Source organism: Stegodyphus dumicola, chromosome 3 (genome assembly GCF_044657685.1).
Source record: "Stegodyphus dumicola isolate Sdum_Otavi_A_Nest chromosome 3, ASM4465768v1".
In the NCBI taxonomy this organism is placed as follows: domain Eukaryota; kingdom Metazoa; phylum Arthropoda; class Arachnida; order Araneae; family Eresidae; genus Stegodyphus; species Stegodyphus dumicola.
The window spans coordinates 233,958,837-233,976,070 of NC_140770.1; positions in this window are offsets into that span (position 1 = coordinate 233,958,837).

The window sequence follows — 17,234 nt, forward strand, 5'->3', positions numbered from 1 at the left end:
GTGCATCTGATTATGATATCCATTAGTTTCAATTGCAACCATTTCAATAAAATCATCTTCAATAACTAGTCCAACAATTTAACTTATACTTTGAGGATTATTTGGATGTACACTGCTAAAAAAAAAAAATGGGACAGTTCTATATTTCCCGTTCTACTGGGCCGATTGACAAAATTCAAATTGTGTTCTTCATGTCTCAAAAGAGCGACTTAGGATATATATTAGATTTATATATAGCAATATTCTAACATAGGTATTTTGACACAAAATCGGACTTTTCCTGAAATAACATACCAATGTTTTTACATATTTCGATTCTACAACTCAAATTACGCCTAAATATGAAATTTTGTAAAATATGGAGCGAAATTTACGGAGAAATTCACAAATTTATGTTGGCGCATTTTTTCAAGTTTGCGCCAAGAATAGCTCACTTGGCGAACTTCTTAATATATGGCAACCTAGTTTCCTTTCCCGTGAGAGGAAAAAAAGCCACCATCATACCTTTTTTCCAAATAATATTCTTTATATTATATTTTTAATTATAACTGTTATTATTTTAAGTAATTTTTTCTTTTTCGAATTTCATTTTAATTGTTTAAGTTGCATGGTTTTTTCGAATAACTGTTGTAAAAATTTCTATTTACCTATTCGAACTGCGTAAATAAAGGTGCAGCGTTTATTTTATTTTTTATTTTATTATTTTTTTTTTTCCCAGATAGTTTTCTTTATATATATATTTTTGTCATAGTTATTATTTTAAGTAATTTTTAAATTTTTATACTTTTATTTTAATTGTTTGTGTTGCATTGTCTCTTAAGATAATTGTTTTAAAATTTTCTATTTATTCCTTCGAACTGAGCATTTTAAATATATTTATTAATATTAATTTTCAGAATTTGATTTTATTTATTTGAATTGCGTTTCTTTCGGAAGAATACTTTGCAACCCAGACTATGATGCATTTGAAAACTGCATATATTAAAAGAGAAAATACAGCAAAGAACAGTTAACACGCCTTTCAATGTTCCGTTCAGAAAAGATATATATAAATAAGAGAGATGTATAACCGACATTTAACTTAGGATGACTTGCACACACTGCTTTAAACAGTTTTATCATTGTGCCCATTGCTTTACACAATTTTATCCTACATTTGGTTTCTTAAAATATTATTCATATTTTAGTCAAATATTTTATTTTTGAAATCGCAAGAATCGAACATTATAAGATTAAACAGTTTTAAATTTAAAAAAAAAAATACAAATACTAAATTTTACGCAAAAATTTATTTTTCTTCTCTTTTCTTCAGGCATTCTACTTTATTCTTGCTCTTTTTCTTTAGGTATTCTGCAAGTATATAAAAAAGCATCCAACTTTTCGAAATATCTTGGTATTTCTGACAATCATTTTAAATAAAGTTATCGCCTTCCATTTCATAAAGGCCCACAAACGGCCGAGCGGTAAAGTCGCTGAACACTGGTAGTTCAGTCCGGGGTTCGAATCCCAGTAAACGGGCTGGTTGCATGGGCGTTACGTGGATTTTCTCATGTATACCGTGTATGCCAGCTGGTTTCCCTTAGAAAATTCTTCACAAAGTATTTGGTCAGAGCCTTTATCAGTCTTTAGAGGCTAAACATTTTGAAGGTATGAGATGAAAGGAAAGACTGGTTTCCTTAAGAGGTTTTGGTTTATTTAATTATGACAAAGCACACTAGGGCTATCTGCCTAAGGGGAGGGATGCCTTCGTGGTGGAATTTCTAAGGGAAACTGGCTCGCATACACGTTACACATGGGGAAAACCAGGAAAACGCCCATACAGCCAGCCCGTTCGCGGGATTCGAACCTCGGTCCGAACTACCAGTGTTCAGCGACTTTACCGCTCGGCCGCTACTTCATCAGGAGGGAAAAAAAAAAAAAAAATCTTTAGGTGACATCCACATACATCACTGGATAAACTCCTGAATCTTCAAATAATTCGACTGAGAAAATCATGGGATTCTCCATTTATACGATATGATGTTCTATAACGTAATTTAAATTTATACAACCATATAGTCTAAAACCAGTCGCTCTTCACTTTAATCTGCAATGATATCGTTTTTGTCTTTTCTGTTAACACAAGCTCAGTTGATGGTATCTGCTGGTGTACACGTCCAAGTGTTCTCTCTTTGAACACCTAAATTCTTTGAAGTATCCCAAAAGTATACTCAAAAGCGTCCAACTTTTTGAAGTATCTTGGTATGTCTGACAGCCAAATTTTCCTGCGAATTTGTGCTTACTTTTCTCCCTAATTTTCTTCTTTCCTTCTACAGTTATTTTCAGTGCTCACACAAGAAAATTAAGATTTTTCGATTGCTAGACTTCCATAAATTTTGCATTCTTGTCAATTTTTTTAAAATATCAATTGCATGAATTGCGTTTCAGCTGAAGACAGCTTTTCATTTTCTAGTCATTTTAACTATAAATAAAGTTTAAAGCGAAGTCCAAAGAATAAATATTTTAATTAAAAGATTTTTGCTAAATGACAAAGAAATAAAACAGTCCAGCAGGGTTTATTCTGTACCACCGAGTAACCCGATTCTTATATCGGCTGAAACAATCTAAATCATAATGACCAATACTCCCGTTTATATCAGGCACGACCATCATGTGTCCCATCTTTCGGCTTGCGGATGAGTGCTTTGGTGGAGGAGTATAATTTGTCTAATATAGATATACAGATGGAGGATTTTTTTGGAATTCCTCCCTGGGAGGATTGGAGAATCCATTCTCTGGATACTTTTCGACACTGGAATAAATCACAAACTAATGAAATCATCTAGAAGCAGATTTTTTTTTCAACATAGAAACAATTATAGGAAATATATCCCTGTATATACAGACGGATCAAAATCCCAGGATCATGTTGGCGCTGCTTTCGTCACAGAAAAAACAATAGTAGGGGTTCGATTACATACAGTTTGCTCTGTGCTTACTTCTGAGCTTACTGCAATCCATCTGGCTTTGACTTACCTTTCAAAACAAAAGTACACAAAATTTATTATCTACACAGATTCCATGAGTGCCTTAATGTCATTGAAAAATCACGCTCAATGTACTCATCCAGTTGCAATCAGAATCCTAAAGTTGAATCATTCTTTAAAAATTCGGGGATACCAGATTCTATATTCGTGGATCCCTGGACACGTTGCCATTAAGGGGAATGAATTGGCAGATATTGCAGCTAAAACTGCAACCACAATGTACAATTTTCAGATTCCACTAGCAGACATCAAAGGGTTTGTCAAAAGCAAAATCCTCAGCAAATGGCAGAAGCAATGGGATGACAGAGTATGTAACAAGCTGAGAAATGTAAAACCCACCATTGGATACTGGCCATGTATGGCTAATAGAAAGGAAGATGTCCTCTTGACTCAACTGAGAATTGGCCATTGTCGCCTGACCCATGAGTATCTTCTGAAGGGAGAAGAGAATCCCAGCTGCCCAAACTGCAACGCAGATCTGACAGTCCATCATATCTTGGTGGAATGCCAGAGTTTTAATTATTTTCGCCAAAAACATTTTAATAGTTCAGAACTAGACTTAAAAAATTTAATTGGAAAAGCATATCATCGTAATTTGTTTCTGTTTTTAAAAGATATTGGCTTTTATAATAGACTTTAACCTTTTTTTTTTTTTTTTTTTTTTTTTTTTTTTTTTTAAAGATATCAGCTCTTATCATAGACTGTAATCTGTCTCTTACCTAAGCTGGAAGTTTTTACAAATGACTAATTGCATTTTTACCATTTGTCTGGCGCAGATAACCTTGACAGGTTTTGTGCCAAATTACAATAATCCAATCCAATCCAATCTAAATCATATTAAATATCATGTTTTTTTATACAATCTATAACGCGAGAGAAAAATTAGCTTCTTAAAACATTCTTTCTAACAGGATTAATGTAAAAGATTATATTTATATATATATATATATATATATATATATATTTTAAGCTGGGACTTGAACCACATTGTCAAACTTTTAAAGTTTAATTTACGTGGTGGTTATAATTAAAGTTCCAATTTGAAATGGTCATAAAAGGAAAACTACCGGACCAAATGTTATCAATCTTCGGAATCGTGTAAAGGAGATTATGGGAATTTATTTTCCGCGGCAAAAAAAGGGGGGGAAATGGCGCTGTATACAATATTTGATGAAATAAGACATGAAAACATCAGTTTAAAATGTGTTTAATAGTTTCCGAAACGTGTTACAAAGCATGTTCAATGTAGCGTCCAGCATTTTCTGAAAGCAAGTTAAATTATGTTACTGCATCCTCAACAGGAGGCAATATCAGGAGGAATGTTACGAGCATGTCAGTGTATCGCATTTTTCATTTCTGCCAAATTGTTTAGATTATCACCATAAACAGTGCTTTTGAGATAACTCCATAGCCAAAAGTCACAGAGATTGAGGTCTGGTGGGAAGAGGGGAAGTGTCGGCGTGTAAGACGTTCATTCGTGAAATGTTGCCTAAGTAACTGTGCGACACACGTGAGGTGGGGCCCAGCCCTGCATAAAAATTGTAGTATCTAAAATGCCACGTTACTGCAGTTCATGTATCACAAAACATTTTAACATTGACTCTAAGTGAGCTGCAATCACGGTGGTCCAGCTGTCGACTCCTCTTCATAGAAAAATGGTTCAGTTATAAAAATTACAAAACGCAATCAATACTTTTGCAAGTTGAGCAAATCAGCACAAATTAAATATCTCAGCAGATAAAACTAAACAATTGTTTATATGTAGGCATGGAGCGCGAAATAGGATTCCCAACATTAAGCTAAATGGAGTCTCTATAAAAAAGGTTACTGACCTTAAATATCTAGGCATTATATTAAACAATAGGGTTTCCTGCGTACCACATATTAAAGAGCTTAAGCAGAAAATAAGTCAACTTAGTAATTCCATGGTTAGAACATCAGGACCTCATTGGGGCACTCCAATCACTATGCTCAAAAGCTGGTACAGAACAATCTCAGAAAAGATCATATTATATGGGGAAGGAAGCTTACTGCCCATATGAGAAGGCAGCTTCTCACCATACAAAGAATGCAATTTTTGATCATATGCAAAGGTTATAGAACATACCCAACTGCGGCACTGCAAGTGCTGGCGGGTATCCCTCCACTGGACCTTCTAGTGGAGAGAGAATCACTATTAGTAAGGACATTGCGCCTAGAAAATAACGTCTCTCTGTGGCAAAAGACATTCTACCATACAGACTATGAGAAGCGCAAGTCGTTCATGCTTGGACACCCAGCAGATACTGATTTATCGCACACAATATACATGCAATGCCGCCAAATGAGAAGGCATTTGCTATTTATACAGATGGATCAAAGACGGAGAAAGGCACAGGTTGCGCCTACTGTGTACTTCAAGAAGCAGTGGCGTAACTAGAACTGTTGGGCTCCTGTGCAAAATATTTTCCTGGGCCCCTTTCCCAATAAATTTAATGTGCTTTAAAAAAAAAAAAAAGAAAGAAAGAAAGAAAGAAAAGTAAAATCAAGGATTCCAGGAGGCAATGTTTTTATGATGATTTTTATTACATCTGGATTAATTGTTAAAAAATAAAAGCACGTTCTTAGGGAACCAGTTGAAAGGTACGTAACATGAAGAAAGAATAAAAAGGAAAATTTTCCCTTGACCAACTGGTGAAATGAAAATTTGCTTTAGTCTGGGTATTTGACATCAGATGATTTTAATTCAGTTACTTAAGACTTTTTGGTGAGTGCGAGAGACAGATTTTTCTCTCCGTTCACTGAGATGCATACTGATAATAAATGAATAAGTCTATATAAAAAAAAAAGAAACGTGTCGACGCATAGCATTAAGAAAAGGAAGAAAGCCTAGATTTGTGGAGATTTTTATATAAAATCCAAGAAGTTTTACATACTAATGTTTTAAATTTTTATATAAAATCTGCGCCTAAGTTTTTTCGCTTAAGTTAGCAAACTTATAAATAATTAGTTATATTATAAACTGACAGACAAGATAATTGATAAACGTACAAAAAAGCTATTACATTAATATATAGTACTCTGTGATTTACTCAGCTTACGAACATGATTTATGCAATAATATACAAGTAATAAATAAGAACTTTTATAATGTAAATGATACATTTGTTAAATACAAAACATATTTATCATAAACTTCACAAAGAAAACTATTTGAACATACAATATGTATGGTAAAATTTTTTTCTGTCTTTTTATAAAAACCTTTTGGTACAGTAAACTACTTGAATACATGATTTTTATAAAAAATATGAATGCTAAAGTTTTTTACTGTTTCCTTTTAATTTTCCTCAGTCCGTACTGCTCTTCTTCTGTAATTTTTTCCTCCCTCAATAAGTGTAATGATAACATTGGTGGCCAAAATTCATCATAAAGAAAAAAAACATTCTTCTTTTAAAATTTGGCGTCTCCTAACCTTCATTTCCGCAAAATTATTTATCAATACTTGGACGTCCCAGCTGAATGGTTAAAGTTACTGAATGCTGGGAGTTCCATCTTCTGTTCTATTTCCGAACAGGCTGGCTGCATGGTTGGTTTTTTTGTGGTTTTTCCCCATGTGTAATGTGAATACAAGCCAGTTCTCCTTAGAAAGTCCTCTACAATAGAAGATCTCATAGTCAGCTAAATCGGATTTACTTTTGTATGACCTTAAATGAGGCATCAATTGTGAATCTGTTTTGGCATGTTATTAGGAATTTTAAATGAAACATTTATTGCTGTTGTGAAAGAATGATCAACTGATGTTTACCTTACTAATCAATGCCTTATAGTATTGTAATGGCTTGCAGGATTTTTCATAATGGGATGTTGCATATGTTTTACTCTTCTTTTTTACCAAATAAATAGAGTATGTTCCTAATCAGACATTTCTTCTTTTGTACCAGGGTTATATATACAATATGATGTGATAATTTGGATTTGTTTATAGAATACATAACAGTATTTTTTGACATTCTAATAGAACCAGTGTATTTTATTTATTTACTTATTGCTTTAAAACAGATTTTGAATCAAGGCTTACTTCCCACCCCCTTTGAGTATGCACATAAAACATGTTTAAGCTATATTTATAATATATCAATGAGATACAGTGGATGGACAAAAATATGGAAATACCTTGTGAAATGCATGTTTGAAAAGAAAGATTGATTTTAATGAAATATGTAGGTGGCGCTGGCGTTTTTGACTACTGACGCCACCTATACAACTTCGTAAATGTGCTAAACAGTTCAGTTGTTGTCGGAGTACTGTTATGTGAGGTTGTCATTGCATTATGTCAGAGTTAACAGACTTCGAACGTGGGCAAATTGTTGGAGCATGTATGGTAGGTGCTTCCGTAAGCAAGGTAGCCGAGGTGTTTAGTGTTTCAAGAGATACTGTATCGAAGATTTATTCCGCATATTTGAAAAGCGGAAAAACATCATCTGCTAAATCACAGCGCGGACGAAAGTGTGTCCTGAGTGATTGTTACAGACGATCATTAAGGGCAATTGTGACGAAAAATAAGAAGACCACAGCTGCAAAAGTTACTGCTGAAATGAATGTTGTGTTACCGAACCCTGTGAGTACCAAAACAATTAGAAGGGAGCTTCATAAACAGGGAATTGCTGGCCGTGCTGCAATTGAGAAGCGCCACTCATCAGTGATGCTAATGCCCGTAACAGGAAAAGGTGGTGTTTAAGTCATAAAGCCTGGACTATAGAGCAGTGGAAGCGAGTAATATGGTCTGACGAGTCTTCTTTCACATTGTTTCCCACTTCTGGCCGAGTTTACGTCTGGAGAACGCCATCTTAAGCCTATAATACAGACTGCTTGTTGCCAAGAGTGAAACATGGCGGGGGTTCTGTTATGGTTTGGGCAGCCATATCGTGGTTCTCTGCTAGCCCCATGATAACTGTGTCAGGGCACATGACTGCCAAGACTTATGTGAACATTTTGGCCGATCAAGTTCATCCCATGGTACAAACTTTGTTCCCCGATGGTGATGGTGTTTTCCAAGACGCCAAAGCCCCTGTTCACACAGCTCACATTGTCCAGGACTGGTTTTCTGAGCACGAGGATGAGTTCTCCCATCTCCCCTGGCCATCACAGTCACCAGACCTGAATATTATCGAACCTTTGTGGTCTTAGATTAGCTCCTTTAATGGAAAAAGAACAAAATAAAAATGATATACCTTGAAAACAAGAATACTATCTGAATAGTGTTGGCTAAAATTTATTCAGATGGTTTTTTGCATTTATTCAAACATCTCCGCGTATAAATGAGAATTAATTATATTATCATTAATTATTATTATATTATCATTATTATATAATATCATTCTATATAAAGTTGTTTGATGTATAATGGAAAAAATTCAATTACTGCAGTATGTTTTAATAAAATTTGAATATAATAGACTGAATTGCACTACATTAGACCAAAAAGCAAAACATTTTTATTTATTTATCTTTATTTTCACTATATGTGTTTGTCATATGTTTGCTACTAGAGGACTTATTTTATAGATTTGAAGCTAAATAATATTTTTATGTTTTTACTTATGCAAATTAATTAATAAAAAGAACTGTGATTTAAGTATTGTCTTTGCTGTGATATAGATTGAATCTTATTATGTTATGGAATTATCATTTAAATATTCAGATACGTGTAATATTAAGAGCATATGTATGTAAGTATAGTTTTTCCAAGTATAATAAAAAGTAACCATCAACAACAAATAAACTTATAAGTAAATAGTATCTGTGAATTCTGTATGTAAAGGTATTATTTTTATTTTTATTTATTTGTGTGTATTATTTTAATATTGTTTTTAGCTAAATAAAGAACAAAAAAAAAAAAAAAAATTAATGGAATTTTTTACTCTATTAAATCTATGAATCCCACAGTCATCTGAGCATTGAAGTAATTTGTATAGCATTCTGCACTTCATTCTAAAAGCATTATAATTTAAAGGTGTATATCTTGAATCAGTATTTAAAATCATAAAGTGTTTAGCAGCTTTTTCTGGAAACACACACAAAATAACATTTTTAACAAATTTGCTACAGTTATAGACGTTTGATTCCATGTGAGCAAAATTCAAATAACATACTAAAAATAGAAAACAAAAATTAAAGATTAAACCTTATCCTAAATTAATGGAGGTTGAGGGATTTCCCTCAACCATATTAAGAATGTGGTTGAGGGAAAGCTCTTGTCAAAAAATACATTTTGAGAAAAATAACATTATGCGTGTATTTAAAAGAAAAAATTGAAAATTCAATAAAGGAATTCAAAAAGAAAGTATTTTTAACTAAAAATACAAATTTGAAATATGATATGTGAAAATGTTTTAAAAACTTTTAAAATAACTTGAATCATACGAGGAATTTGGCAATTAAAAAAAAAAAAAAATACGAGAAAGAATCTGAACTGCAGACAAAAGAAGGGGAAAAAGCCACACATCTTTATAGGAGTGCAGAAAAAAGCTGAAATTCGGATTCTCTAGAATGTTAAATTTTAGCGGACAGCGCTAAAGAGCCAAAGTTGCCGCTCCACACCTAAATTGCAACCCTAAAGCTTAGATTCAAAATGGCTGACGAGTCAGCCTGTATCTCTAGTAGCTCTACTTTACACGATTACCAAGCTTGATAACATTTGATCCATTAGTTTTCCTTTTATGACCGTTTCAATGTGGAACTTTAACCACTCTGTATATTATTAAATTTTAATTTGAAGCTATGCGTTATATGTATACCACGCGTAAAATTTTCGCTTTTATGGAAAAATAAAGAATCGAAGCAAATATACTTAGTATAATGGACCCAAACTGAAAAAAATCCCCCCTCCCTCCGAAAATCAAATATTGAAACTTCGATCTTGAATTTATTGGGATATCGAAATATTTAATTTGACTTATCTTCTAAGTCCTAGTTCCGACAACAATTCCGAATAACTTAAGCTGAAGTAAAAGATTTAGTATATATTCACTGTATGTTAATAAAGTAATCAGAGTGTAATAAAAATAGATTATAGAATTTACGCTGATGCAACCTTTTGTCTGACTGCACAACATGTAATGGACGAGAAGGCTTGTAGAGATCTGTTTTGACATGCCTCTAACAGTAGATGTCATACTCCTTTTGTCTCTTCAATGTCAAAAACTTTCCTTTGAGAGGCAACTTTAGTTTTTGGGAAAGAAAAAAAATCACAAGACAAATTTGAAGAACATGTAGGACGATTGAATACACATATTTATTTTCGGAACACAAGTGGTTCTCCGACTGGTTATTGAATAATGAAAACATGCATTGTCATGCAATACAAAACATTTGGAATACGTTTTCTGACTGAAAACGTAAGATTAAAAGTCATCTGCTTACTTCACAGCCATTTACAAGTCAACTGCTCGGGCAATTGCAGAATCGTTTTGATCCTGGGCTTGTAAGACAAACCTAATATCACTGGATTTAAACACTTCTTTAATCTTCCGAGAACGTTCCTTCTTTAGTTCATATTACAAGAATATTAAGTGAATACAATTATTGCAAAAGAAAGTGAATATTCATTTGTATTACGGCTTGGTAGTTTACTAACAAGTTAACAAAACCTAAATTCTGCTTTTTGTGTCTAAGAATACAACAATATTTTAAGTATTTACAAATAAAATATTAAATTGGAGCCTCACCAGTTGCCTAGCATTTGAAGATTGTTAAATACTAATTGTTTGTTGCGAAGTCTAACCCAGGCTGCATGTTTGGTTGTCGTAGTTTTCTAGGTTCCCTTTACAAAGGTTCTCTATGAAAGCATCTTAATCAAATAGCTCCCATGTTCAAATAACCAACTAACCTAGTTTAAGCGCAATTTCCAAGTGAAGTTACTAGCAAAACCCGAATACTCATAAAAATCATGTGGCTTGCCAATCGGGAGTAACATGAAAGATACGGCGTCAATAATTGAATTGCTGTTACGGTACGCTGTTTCTAAACTTAGATGGTCATTTCTTAATTAAATAGCCCACCAGCGACCGAGCGGTAAAGACGCTGAACACTGGTAGTCCGGTCTGAGGTTCGAATCTCGCAAACGGGCTGGCTGCACGGGCGTTTTCGCGGTTTTCCCCAAGTGTAACGTGTATACGAGCCAGTTTCCCTTAGAAAGTCCTCCACGAAGGAGTCCTTACCTTTAGGCAGATAACCCTCGTGTGCTTTGCCATAATTAAATAATCCAATCCAATCCTTAAACATAATTGATTTGTAACTTCTATTAGAGCTGACAGTAAGAATTGAAGTGTAAATAAATAATATCGTGTGCAATCTTGATTAATATATAAAATTAAAAATTTTTGCATAGAAAAATATTTTCATTCAGATAGAAAGTTTTTTGAAATATTTGTAATTACTTTATAAGAAGTGTTTATTAATAACCGTAATAATTACTTATTATATTACTGATGATTAGGATTCAGGTCTTGACAATTACATTCTAAATTAGAATTTTAAGGATATAATGAAAATACGCTACGCACAAAAATACATTTTAGGATAAAAAATTAGTTGATTTTTTATGTTTTAAAACTTCTTAAATTCATTTAATAAACATCGTATCCTCGTTGTTAATTGAATCCAGAACGTTGGGTGTCGTTTATATAATTATTCTTACTTGTCCACAGAACCTGCTGACTTATCCAGCCATTAAGTAGCTGCAGATCATTTCTACATAACCATTGAACTTCCATTAATTCGGTCTCTAGAGGGTTGTATGTTTATATCATAATCTGACTTTTATAAAAGTGATTATTCTAAATCTTATGTTTCTATAAAAATATACTGTGCTTTAAAAATATGGATGATAGTATCAGCCGCTCTTTCAGCCACTATTTTATTACGTCTATTTTATTTATGTAAATGTCATTCATCCCAAAATAGGTTGGTGAAGAGGGAAGAAGTATTTCTACCTTCGGTCTCTTCAATTTTAGAATTTTTTTTTTTAAATCAAAACCCCTCCATCTTGAAATAGTAATAATTGGATCTTTTAAAAGATGGCATTGCTTTTTTACTTATTTTTTACTTAATGCAATATTTTTCAAAGGCACAACTTGTTTTTTGAAGTGTCTTGGCCATCAATTGTTGAAGTCTAGGACGATGTTGTTTTCCAGCAATAAAGCTGAAATTTTACCATCAGAACTGCTTTCAGAGATGAGGTTCTTATACTGGCCTGGTGTGTATACTCGATGAATTTTTCTAATGTGACATTTAATAACACCAAGAGTCCTATCACAGGGCAGGAAGCTATGTTCCCTTACAGGAAAGTATTGCTCGGCAATCAAATTTCTTCTGTTCATAGAAAGAGCTAACATGAACCTGAAAAAGGTAAGATTTCGGTTTTGACCTGTGCACCCATCCAAAAACTATGAATTTCTTTTGCTGACACTGGAATATGTTGTCTTATATAGTCATTGAAGAAATCTAAGCATATTTTGGATTACTAGGCACAATACCTTCACCCTACAATGAGCTGTTTCCACACATTTAAACACATTTGCAGCACTGCCACTCCAGAATTGATTCAGAGCAGTCCAACGCGGGATGCGCCGGTTGCACACTTTTATGATTGTGACCCATGAACCTTATAAGAAACAGACTAACCCAAATGGGTTTTCTCCCTTGTCTGACGCATTCCCACCTGTCTGCTAGACCACATCTGGAGGAGTAGAGAAGACTTGCAGAAACTTAACAATAGTTGGCTATTGCGCCACATGTAATTGTCAAGAAAAAGCTGATGGTAGTGATTCATTTCACAAATTAAAATTTTTAGATATTTTTATTTTTGAAACTGAGATTGATTTTTAAAACTTTAGCATGTTTATCAAGCATAATTAACGTTCCAAATAATTATAAAGCTATTGCATGTTTTCAGGCCTGGATATATTTTTAGCTTTTCCTATGCTGTAAGGAAAATTGTAACTACTTTTAGAAAATAATATTTTAAATCTGAACTAACAGAAAAATTCAAACAATTTTCTCTTACAATTTCCAGCTTTTTATTGGTGTAAATAAGTAAAAATACTAAAATGTCTAAAAATGAATTTTTGAAAGTTTCTGTTTAAAATTTTCAATTGTTCTGCTGCTTTTTTAAAATTATAGCATAATATTCTACAAAGGAGTTTTATTTTAATTATATTTCATAATACATCATAATGATAAACACTTTAATAATTTTTATACATTTATTCTAATGTTAAAAATTGTATTTAACTGTAATAATTAATTGTACTAGTGTACTGAATATTTTTTTGGTCGGTAGACCAGAAAGGCTATTAGTTTAGAAACGGTATTTTGCAATACCCATTTCACTTTGCAAATTGTTTCCATCAAATATTATCGCCATGCATTATATTTAAAGAAATTAAACAATGAAGAAGCTGCTTGAATACATGTATATTTCTCGCATTATGAAAAATGACAGTATCTAGAGCCCTCAAATTTTGAATAACGTAGTCCTCTCCAACCAAACATGAGCCCTTGGAAGCCCAAATTTTGAATTTGTTTTATTATCCATTTCATATTTTGTAAAATTCTAATGAACTTTTCATTAAAAAACTCAATGATTTCAAAGTACACAATGGGAACGTTGTACAGAAAATAATATTTTTATCTCCAATGCACGAGGCTGTCTATCGGAAATTCTAAAGATATGTTGTTTTTAGATATTTTGTGATATTGCTGTTGAATTGAATTTTATGTGGTTTCTGCGCGAAGAACACAATATTTAATAAATAAAGGTAACCCACAAAACATTAAAAAAAAAAAAAACCATCTTTTTGTGCGTAATATAAAATCTGAGCGCTTGCAGATTTTATCTTTTTTTTTTCTCATTACATTCAGAAAAATTTATTTAATTTCGAATTTTATGAATTATAAAAATAAATCATCTTATGAATCAAATAAATGATCATATTGTAATGTTATAATAATTTTAAAAACCACTTTGTGAAAAATACTCAATTTTTTTTCAAAAATATCAGATCTTGTTTAATTTTACATTGTTTGTTTGAAAGCATTATGTACTACCAATCTTATTTAATTTTACTTTGTACACAAAAGTAAGTTCATAAATTTTGTGTTTAGAGTTTTTACAGTTTTAGCAAAGTAAAGATGTTTATACAAACGTTTGAAACAAATGCACAAAATGCAGTAAAAGGTGTTTTTATGAAATATTAATCTTATTTGCAAAAACTGTGACTTCCATAATATCACCACTTATACAACATATCACATTTAATAATTAAAAACAGTTATGTGACACAAACACCGTAGGTTTCAGTGTTGAAGTAAACCAGATCGCCTCTACTCCTTGCTGACATGTGGGGAACATGCGCTGCTCCCAGTGGGTTAATGTATTTCTTATAAGGTCCATGTCAGTTGTGAGCACTATGATGTCATTCACCGAACTTTCTGGACAGAGGCTGTATTAATGTTTTTCCTTTTAAGACAAAAAAATGCTCATGGAGATACATATGCAAATGTGACCTATTCATCGGATGATTATGAAGAAAATTTATCCAATAATAGTACTAAACTATACATCATATACAATCAGCAGAAGCATGACAAACTATGTAGAAAGTAATACATGAAAATTATACACATTCATGGTAACGATTATGTGATCTACTGCTTTTAGTTAGTTATTTCTTTTTAGATGGTGCCACTAAAGCACAATTTTTAAATACGAAAATAAATACAAGTCATTAATTTAACAACTTATTAAACATTTAATTTTTCTGTATAAGTCACTCAGCCATAAACATTATGAATGTTGCACAGCTAGTTCTCTCTTTCATTAATGGATCTTCACCATGTTTCTGTGAGATAATGTGGAAGCTAACTAAAAGTGATAGATCATATAACTACATCATTACCCACACTTTCCATATACATATAGAAAAGTGTCCTTCAGTTGCCCAAGATACTTACCATTTATGAAAGAAATTAAAATATATTTTGATACGTATAACGGAATACAAAATTTTACGGAAAATATACCATGAAATTACATTCCAAATTTTTTCTAGCTAGATAAGATTAACTTCCCACACTGATTACTATTAATACAGAATGTATGTATTTCATGTATTAAACCACTCTAAACCTAAGAATTCCCAAGAATGGGTAGGCTTACACTTTTGGTGAAAACCTTATATTACCAGCAACTAAAGATATTGTTTTAACATTATTCAACAACAAAGTGGCTTATGAACTTAATAATATCCCGTTATCAAATGATATCATAAGTTGGCAAATTCCATAAAAGAGATACTTATTCAAAAAATAAAACACAGTATTTCGCATTGCAAGTGGATGAAAGTACTGACATAACTAATTTTGTTCAATTTTTAGTTTACATGCGTTTCAAAGAAGATAGACAAATTGCTGAAGAGTATTTATTTTATGAATCTTTTCATGAGAGCAAATGCAAATAAAATTTTCAAAGTAACTAACAGTTTTATGTCTGAGAATAATATTCCTTAGAATAAGTGCATTGTCGTTTGCAGTAAAAACGAAAACAATCCGGTGTTATTTTGCATCTGAAGCTAAATTTATTCACTGTTCCATTCATCATGAAGCTTTAGTAGCCAAAACAATCCCCCAAAACCTAAAAATTGTTTTGAATCAAGCTATGAAAATTATTAATTTTATTTAAAGCCTAGCTTTAAATTTAAGATTATTTACGATTTTCTGCCAAGAGATGGGTAGTGAACATGAAACGGTTTTGTTACATTCCGAAGAAAGGTGGTATCCCGAGGCAAAGCTTTAAATCATCTTTTTGAACTTTGATCAGAAATTCAAATTTTCCCCAGTGATTCAAAATTTGAATTGCAAAAGTGTTTATTTTGCGAATTATGGTTGACGCGTTTAGCATATTTAGGTGATATTTTTGAAAAGTTAAATGAATTAAATTTTGAATGAAAAGGACAAAGTGTTAATTTGTTAATTATCATCACAAATAAAATCAATGCAATGATAAAAACTCAAGCTAATAATAAAAAAATTGGATAATAATATTTTAAGCTTTTTACCACTTTTAGAAAGTTTTCTACCTCAAAATAATTTGAAAATAAAAGAATTAGCATCCAACATTAAAAATCATTGTTTTTCATTGATAGTTTCAACATGTGTTTTCCCGAGAATTATGAAAAAGATAATTTGATTAAAAATAAATTTTGTTCGAATATACCTGAAATGTTAACTCGTGAAGAAAAAGAACAATTGATAGAAATTTCCTGTGATCAAACTCTAACTGAAGATTTCAAAAATAACACACTTGTTAACTTTTGGCTGAAGGGGAAAAAAAAAAAATCATTTAAAGGCATTCCAAATAAAGTTATTGAATATTTATTACCTTTTTCACAGCCTATTTGTGTGAACATGGATTTTCTTCCAGATTATATTTGAAACATAAATTCAGAACAAAATTAAAAGTGGATTCTAATTTATGGTTAAAACTAAGCAAAATGAGATCAGACATAAAGAAATTATTCACCTCTTGTAAACAGACCCATATTTCGCACTAAATTTTAGAATTACAGTATTACAACTTAAATTTTGATAAACAAATCGGTAACTAATTTTTAATCCAATATTTTTTATGTGGGCATACTATTTAATACAAATAACCAATAGAATGTGCAAATGACAAAATATATGTATTTTTTAAATATTTCTATTGAGAAAATGAAAATAATCACTGCAAAATGTAGTGGTGATACTAAAGTTATTCAATTTTATTTTAGATGGTATATGCGTTAAACAAAATAATCAAAAGGTTGAGAACCACTGCTCTACTTAATTATATTTGCTTTAATCTGAAGCCTTTCCATTTACTGATTTTTCAAACTTATCATAAATTCAAAATATTTTCCTTGTGTACAACTGTGATTTGTTTAAAATAATAGTAGTTAAGTGGTTGTTAAATAGTCATATTTGTAAAATATAAAATAAATTATTTTTCCTTCTTTCCATGGCTATAAAGAAAAGAACTGCATTTTCTCTAGAAAAAATTATAATTTTGCTTTATCACCTAATGCTGTTTTTTTTGGGGGGGGGGGGATTTTTTTCCCTGTGTTATCTTAAATTAAATCATCCAATTTTCAATGTGAAATTAGAAATTGTTTTATGTAAAACAAA